Genomic DNA, 7,813 nt, shown 5'->3' with positions numbered 1-7,813 from the left:
GTGTCATACATACAATTGTGTCACCAACACAGGCCTATAGCGTCCCTGGAAGAGAAGTGACCGATATAATTTCCACGATTCGTGATGTGGTTGAGTTTTTGAAGTTTACTAATAAGGAGGGTATTGTATTATCTATTGATTTTAACAAAGCTTTTGATAGGGTGGTACATTATTTTCTTTTTAGAGTATTGGAAAAATTTAATTTTGGGGAGAGAATTATAAATTGGTTAAGATTGATGTACAGTACGGCTACAGCAAGAGTTAAGTGTAATGGGGTCTTAACTGACAGTTTTCCTTTGCAGCGATCAGTGAGGCAAGGCTGCCCTATGTCGTCCATATTGTACTCGCTTGTTGTTGAGCCATTAAGTAAGATGATTAAATCTGATAATTTGATAAGAGGCATTGCTTTACCAGGGGGGGATACGTGTGTCATCCAGCAATTTGCTGACGACACGACCATAACGGTTCAGGACATGTCTAGCATTACAAGGACTATTGAATTGATCCATCTTTATGGTAAAGCCTCTGGCTCAGTGATAAATATGACTAAATCTGAAATAATGTTTGTAAATAGTTTGGAATCATCGCTGACTGAGCACAATTTTACTGTACAAAGTCAGCATTTGAAGATTTTGGGGACTTATGTGGGTAAGGATGGGAGAAAAGCAAGGGATTTGACATGGGAGGAACATTTAAGAAAATTGGAATCTACTTTAAATTTTTGGCGCTTACGGTATTTGAAATTGGGGGGAAAAGTCATAATTATTAATAGTTTGATTGTTTCACGATTGTATTATACACTCGCAGTGTTAGATCTGCCCCTGTGGGTGGTGAAAAGGCTGAATGATATCATATCTGTGTTTTTGTGGGGTGCTCCAATAGGAAGAATCGCTCGCACAACTTTGGTGGGGTTGTATTGTGAGGGGGGTTTAAAATTGGTTGATATTGTTAGTAAGAAAAATGCCTTTAGAATGAAAGTGGTGAAAGAATATTGTATCATGTTAACAATTATGGGTGGAAACATGTAATGAGATTTTATTTGAACTCTGTGTTAAATATTGGTGATTTTGTATTATTGATGCAGGTGAAACAATCCATGACTGAGAGACTTCCCCTTTTTTATAGGGAGGTCCTCTCAGCTCATGCGTCTTTTTTGAAACACTTATCTTATGAATGTACTGATTTGTCTGTCTTAAAGAATGTACCTATTTTTTTGAACAAATATATAGTGAACAAAGGCGTTTTACTGTACAATATTAATATGTTAAGGGCTGGGTTTGTACAACTGAAAGATTTAATGTATGAGGTGTTGCCAGGGTTTTATCCACCTCAAGTGATTTATGACGGGGTACAAGACATTGATGAGGATGTTACAATGACAGCTATAGTAGCTTATTATCAGGTGATTTTAAAAAATTTGCCTGAACATTGGTCTGTTTTGATTAAGAACTCTATTGTCCCCAGTTGTAGTGACAGTTTACCTGTGTTGAGGTTTTTTACAGGAGACCGATGGAAAAATTTAGAGTTTATAACAAGTAAGTTTATTTACAGTAAATTTGTGTTGTCAGTAGTACAAAAACCCACCTCTTTAGCTTACTGGAGGAAAGTTTTTCCATCTTTGGATGTCGATTTGATTTGGAGTTCATGGAAGATAAAGGGCAATAGTATAGAAGCAGAGGATAGTGATTTTAAGATTAGGCATAACAAGGTGTTCACAAATGTTATTTTGCATCAATTGGACAGGACTGTTGAAAGACATTGTGACACATGTGGTTTACAAGCAGAAACTTTATTGCATATGTTTTGCGATTGTGTAGAACTGAGAATTTTTTTTGCACACTTGAAAACTTGTTTACAAGACAAATTGGGATTGGTATGGAGAGTGTCTGACTCCTGGGATGTTTTTTTTCTGTTTGGAATTTGGGATGAGAGCCGAGTGAGAAATGCAACATTGTGTCGGTTTCTATTGAGCCATGCGCGTTTAGCTGTAAAGTTGCGAAGAAACATGGCTCATTATGACCATGTAATCCATCCTGTTTGGCCAATATTCAAGAACTTAGTAAGAAAGCATGTGCGTTTTAGAGGCTTACACGGTACTGCAGATTTCACTCGACTCTTTCTGACAGATAATACTCTTATTTCTTTGAATGAAGGAGGCACTTTAAGTTGGGATTGGGGGAATTGAGAAAATGGTTTCGGGTATAATAAGGTTGTGTTTTATTTATTGCTCAATAGTGAATATTTTTTTGGTTCTTAGAGTGTTTTATTTATATCATTTGTTTTACAAGAAAAGAGGTTTATGGTTTTGGTTAGGATAACGGTGATAAAAGCATTATTTTCATGTTTAGTGGAATTGTAGCTTTATTTTGAAGGGTGACTGTTTTATTTTCTCTTGGTAGTTTAGTTTTGAAATGATAGATGGTTTGGAATGAGAATGAGTAATGTGTATATTCTTGTATGTCTTTTTGTTTCAGTTTTCAGGTTTTAGTTTAATGTTCTGTTCTTTTCTTTTTTGATTTTGTTTAGTGTGAATTATGTTGTATCTTAAAGGATACTGAAAGCTAATAGAAGTGTTGATATCGGTATGAAGGAGCTTCTTTAGTAAGGGGGTTGTATTTCTTTATTCTGTTTAATTTACGGTAGTTTATTTTGAGAAGGATTCTATTTTAATTTGTTTTTTTTCTTTCCCTTTTTTGTGGTTGTTTGATTTGTATATAACCTGTATGGGTTTAAATGTAGGAAGTGTGGATTTCAAGCAATTGGAGGAGCTTCTGTGTTTTGTGTTTTGTTTGTGGTATGTTGATTTTGTGAATTCCTTTGACAGTGAATGTCTGTGTTTTTTTGTGTTGTTATGTATTGATAATGATTTAAAAGATTATGTATTATTATGATTTTTTGATAATAAAAGAAAAAAAAAAACAAACACGCCCGATCTCGTCTGATCTCGGAAGCTAAGCAGGGTCGGGCCTGGTTAGTACTTGGATGGGAGACCGCCTGGGAATACCAGGTGCTGTAAGCTTTTTTTCCCTCTCAGCTGTCACCAAAGGAGGGCGCTGTTGCTCCATCACCGCACACAGGGCTTTGAGGAACAAAAGCTGCAATCATTCCAGCTGTGTCTGAATGCACGCCAAAGAGGTGGCACTGAGACGCCTCACTTTCCAAGTAGTTTTTAGGGTTCCAGTTCTCACTGTTACAGCCTGTAAAAAGCCTGCAATCATCCCGCATGTACACAAATGGCCTGAGAAACAAGGTTGCAGTCCTTTCAGCTGTGTGTTTCTCCGCAGAAAAAAAAAAACTATTCCTATCAAAGTACTGTTAAAGGATAGCATGTGTTTGATGGCTGAGACACCATTATCCACCACTCAGCTGGTGTGAGCAACTGTCAGTGGTGTCACAGCATGTTTAAATGGGCTTTCTGCGGCCTGTTTCATCGCTTACGGCCATACCACCCTGAACGCGCCCGATCTCGTCTGATCTCGGAAGCTAAGCAGGGTCGGGCCTGGATAGTACTTGGATGGGAGACCGCCTGGGAATACCAGGTGCTGTTAGCTTTTTTTCCCTCTCAGCTGTCACCAAAGGAGGGCGCTGTTGCTCCATCACCGCACACAGGGCTTTGAGGAACAAAAGCTGCAATCATTCCAGCTGTGTCTGAATGCACGCCAGAGAGGTGGCACTGAGACGCCTCACTTTCCAAGTAGTTTTTAGGGTTCCAGTTCTCACTGTTACAGCCTGTAAAAAGCCTGCAATCATCCCGCATGTACACAAATGGCCTGAGAAACAAGGTTGCAGTCCTTCCAGCTGTGTGTTTCTCCGCAGAAAAAAAAAAACTATTCCTATCAAAGTACTGTTAAAGGATAGCATGTGTTTGATGGCTGAGACACCATTATCCGCCACTCAGCTGGTGTGAGCAACTGTCAGTGGTGTCACAGCATGTCAAAATGGGCTTTCTGCGGCCTGTTTCGTCGCTTACGGCCATACCACCCTGAACACGCCCGATCTCGTCTGATCTCGGAAGCTAAGCAGGGTCGGGCCTGGTTAGTACTTGGATGGGAGACCGCCTGGGAATACCAGGTGCTGTAAGCTTTTTTTCCCTCTCAGCTGTCACCAAAGGAGGGCGCTGTTGCTCCATCACCGCACACAGGGCTTTGAGGAACAAAAGCTGCAATCATTCCAGCTGTGTCTGAATGCACGCCAGAGAGGTGGCACTGAGACGCCTCACTTTCCAAGTAGTTTTTAGGGTTCCAGTTCTCACTGTTACAGCCTGTAAAAAGCCTGCAATCATCCCGCATGTACACAAATGGCCTGAGAAACAAGGTTGCAGTCCTTCCAGCTGTGTGTTTCTCCGCAGAAAAAAAAAAACTATTCCTATCAAAGTACTGTTAAAGGATAGCATGTGTTTGATGGCTGAGACACCATTATCCGCCACTCAGCTGGTGTGAGCAACTGTCAGTGGTGTCACAGCATGTTTAAATGGGCTTTCTGCGGCCTGTTTCCCCTTCATACGGCCATACCACCCTGAACAAGCCCGAACTCGTCTGATCTCGGAAGCTAAGCAGGGTCGGGCCTGGTTAGTACTTGGATGGGAGACCGCCTGGGAATACCAGGTGCTGTAAGATTTTTTCCCTCTCAGCTGTCACCAAAGGAGGGCGCTGTTGCTCCATCACCGCACACAGGGCTTTGAGGAACAAAAGCTGCAATCATTCCAGCTGTGTCTGAATGCACGCCAGAGAGGTGGCACTGAGACGCCTCACTTTCCAAGTAGTTTTTAGGGTTCCAGTTCTCACTGTTACAGCCTGTAAAAAGCCTGCAATCATCCCGCATGTACACAAATGGCCTGAGAAACAAGGTTGCAGTCCTTCCAGCTGTGTGTTTCTCCGCAGAAAAAAAAAACTATTCCTATCAAAGTACTGTTAAAGGATAGCATGTGTTTGATGGCTGAGACACCATTATCCGCCACTCAGATGGTGTGAGGAACTGTCAGTGGTGTCACAGCATGTTTAAATGGGCTTTCTGCAGCCTGTTTTGTCGCTTATAAAACAGGCTTTACATAAAAAAGATTTGATAAGAGAACCAGGTGTGCACTTTTGTGATATCCCAAATCAATCCCCGAGCTACACACACACACACACACACACACACACACACACACACACACAGAGAGAGTATATTATGAATGTGTTTTCATATTAAGTGTTTTCCTTTGCACACTTGGCTGAATGGAGGATTTTTGTGCTTTAGAAATAATTGTAATAGGGGCAAATAGGTAGTGTACAGTAAATATGTGAGATATCAATTAGAATTTGTATGCATTGTAGGTAGGAATGATGTGGTATAAAGTGTAAAGATTAGGTATATGTGGCTGATGGTGTCCTATATGTGACGTGTATTATGTCTACAGTGAATAGAATGTGTGAAAAATTCAATGTTTACTTCCTTCAGTGACACGGACGGGTATAACGGGCCCTGGCGTAGCTTTAAATGGGCTTTCTGCAGCCTGTTTCATCGCTTACGGCCATACCACCCTGAACACGCCCACTTCCGGTTCACTTCCTGGTAGCAGCTTGAAGCACATGGTGAGAGAGAGAGGAGAGGACACAGCGTCGTTGAATTACAAAAGAAAAAGAAGAACATCTGAGATAAAAGAAGTTACTGACTCCCCCAGCAGCATATGCTGCCAGGGGGACAGTCTTCTGGCTCCAAAAAAAATATTAAGGACGGATAACTCGGTTATGACCCAAGCTATGGAAAAGACAAAGAGTGTGGTAATGGCGGATAATGGAGAGGTAGCGCGGAGGGACTCCCGTCCAACCGTGGCAGGTGGAGAGAGGAGAGAGGGAGTGCTGGAGGTCGGAGAGAGTGGAGCCGACGGAGGAGTGGAGAGACGAGCAGGGAAGGAGAATTTGATGAGCAGCAGAGTGGGGAGAGCAGGGGAGACTCTGCAGCATGGAGGACTCGATGGAGGAGCAGCGCGGAGGAGGGGAGAGGACAGAGAGGAGGGGAAAATGAAAGAGGTCAGGAGTAACAATATTGCAAAAGACCTTGTGATTAATGTTGACATCGAGGGGGATGATATTGTTACAATGATTGACCTCCTGAAAGCGGTGGAGCTCACATGCGGGAGAGTGTTGGGGTGCAGAACAAAAAATGGGAAGCGCTGGGAGCTCACCATGAGTAACACAAAAGGAAAGGAAAGACTGTTGGACGGCTTCAAAATAAAAAACTCACGCATCGTGGCTACGGAGCTGATCAGAAACATAAGAGTGGTGTCTTTTTTAAACTTGCCACTCTACATTACGGACGATGAAATAAGAGACAAGTTGAGTCAGTGGGGAATGGAGCCGGCATCTAACATTCGCAGGAGGAAATGGGCAGGGACGGAGATCTTTGACGGGACTCGTTTCCTAAAGGTGAAATTTCCAGAGTCTGTCTCATCCCTGCCCTACAGCACGAAATTTGACACCCTGGAGGGTTCGGAATATTTTCGTGTGTTGCATGACCAGCAGGCAAAAGTGTGCAGGTTATGTTTACAACCGGGACATATTTTACGAGAGTGCCCGGAGTTTTGTTGTTATCGCTGTAAAAAACAAGGACATTATGCACGGGAGTGCGCCGATATGACGGCAGTGGCAACGGAGAAGAGAGAGATGGTGGAGGAAGAGGAGGAGGAAGTGGAGGAGGACGTGGAGGAGGAAGGAAGCGAGAAGGAAGAAGCATCAAGCGAGATGGAGACGGACGAGGAGGAGAGGAGAGAGTCAGAGGAAGAGATGGAGGCTGTTGGCGTAAAGAAGAGCAGCAGCGACAATGTCAACGCGACCAAGGAAACACAGATGCTGAAGGAAAAGAGTGAGGTGACGGAGAGGAGAGGAGGTGCGGAGCCGGAGGACAGCGGGAGCAGAAGGGGACGCAGCAGGAGTGTCCTCCGCAGCAGCGACGGTGGGGGAAACTCGCTCTCAGAGGGAAAGCTGAGCACATCAAAAGGGGTAAGACCTGAGGATGTAATTAAAGGGGGAGGAAAAAACATAACTGAAGAGGCTTTGCCTCAGAGAGGGACTAGAGGGAGGAAAAATAAAAAAGGACATAAAAAATGATGAAGGACATATATATGACAGGGAATATCTTTTTTCTTTCTTCATAAATGACTCTACAGCTAGCATCCTTAAATGCAAATGGACTGAGAAGCACTGCCAAATTTGATAAACTGATTAGATTGTGCAAAGCTGATATCATTTGCCTACAAGAGACTCATTGGGATGCAGCAACAGAGATAATAATGAAGAAATTGTGGAGTGGAGAAATTTTCTCTTGTTATGGGACAAACATAGCAAGAGGAGTAAGTATATTAATAAATAAAAAGAACTGTGATATAGATGCAACTTTAGTGAATTGTGATAGAAAAGGGAGGTGGATAAGAATCAAATTTACAATAAATAAACGGACTTATGAACTATTGAATATATATGCCCCGAATGTGGAAGGTGAACGTTCAGTTTTCTTCAAGGACATGCAACATCATGGACAATCTACTGACATCGTCATGGGGGATTTTAATGTAAAACTAAATACATTAGATAGTAATGTGATGGGTCCGCTGAAAACAGACACTTCCAGGGCTATATTAAGGGATTGGATGTTAAAGGAGAGATGGTGTGATGTGTGGAGAATAGAAAATTCAGTAATGAGGACATATTCCAGAATACAGCAAGTTGAAGGGAAAATAAATAGAAGCAGAATTGATTTATGTCTTGTGAGAGAAGATCAACTTATAAATGTGCACTCTGCTTACTATGAGATAAATTGTATAAGTGATCATGCA

The 7,813-nt window shown here is 42.2% G+C and overlaps 3 non-coding genes across 3 annotated transcripts; all 3 read left to right on the top strand.

Annotated features, from left to right (window-relative positions):
- The first annotated feature begins 3,432 nt into the window (after positions 1–3,432).
- LOC128384597 (5S ribosomal RNA) lies at positions 3,433–3,551 on the top strand. The gene has a single exon (XR_008324337.1). It is a non-coding gene; the product is annotated as a 5S ribosomal RNA (ribosomal RNA).
- A 413-nt stretch (positions 3,552–3,964) lies between these two features.
- On the top strand, positions 3,965–4,083 carry LOC128384577 (5S ribosomal RNA). Its single transcript, XR_008324317.1, has one exon. It is a non-coding gene; the product is annotated as a 5S ribosomal RNA (ribosomal RNA).
- A 414-nt stretch (positions 4,084–4,497) lies between these two features.
- Positions 4,498–4,616, top strand: LOC128384803 (5S ribosomal RNA). The gene has a single exon (XR_008324540.1). It is a non-coding gene; the product is annotated as a 5S ribosomal RNA (ribosomal RNA).
- Positions 4,617–7,813: the final 3,197 nt, after the last annotated feature.

The sequence above is a fragment of the Scomber japonicus genome, chromosome 22 (assembly GCF_027409825.1).
Source record: "Scomber japonicus isolate fScoJap1 chromosome 22, fScoJap1.pri, whole genome shotgun sequence".
NCBI lineage: Eukaryota > Metazoa > Chordata > Actinopteri > Scombriformes > Scombridae > Scomber > Scomber japonicus.
Note: the sequence above shows the minus strand (reverse complement) of the source record. Positions and strands in the feature narration are given on the sequence as shown.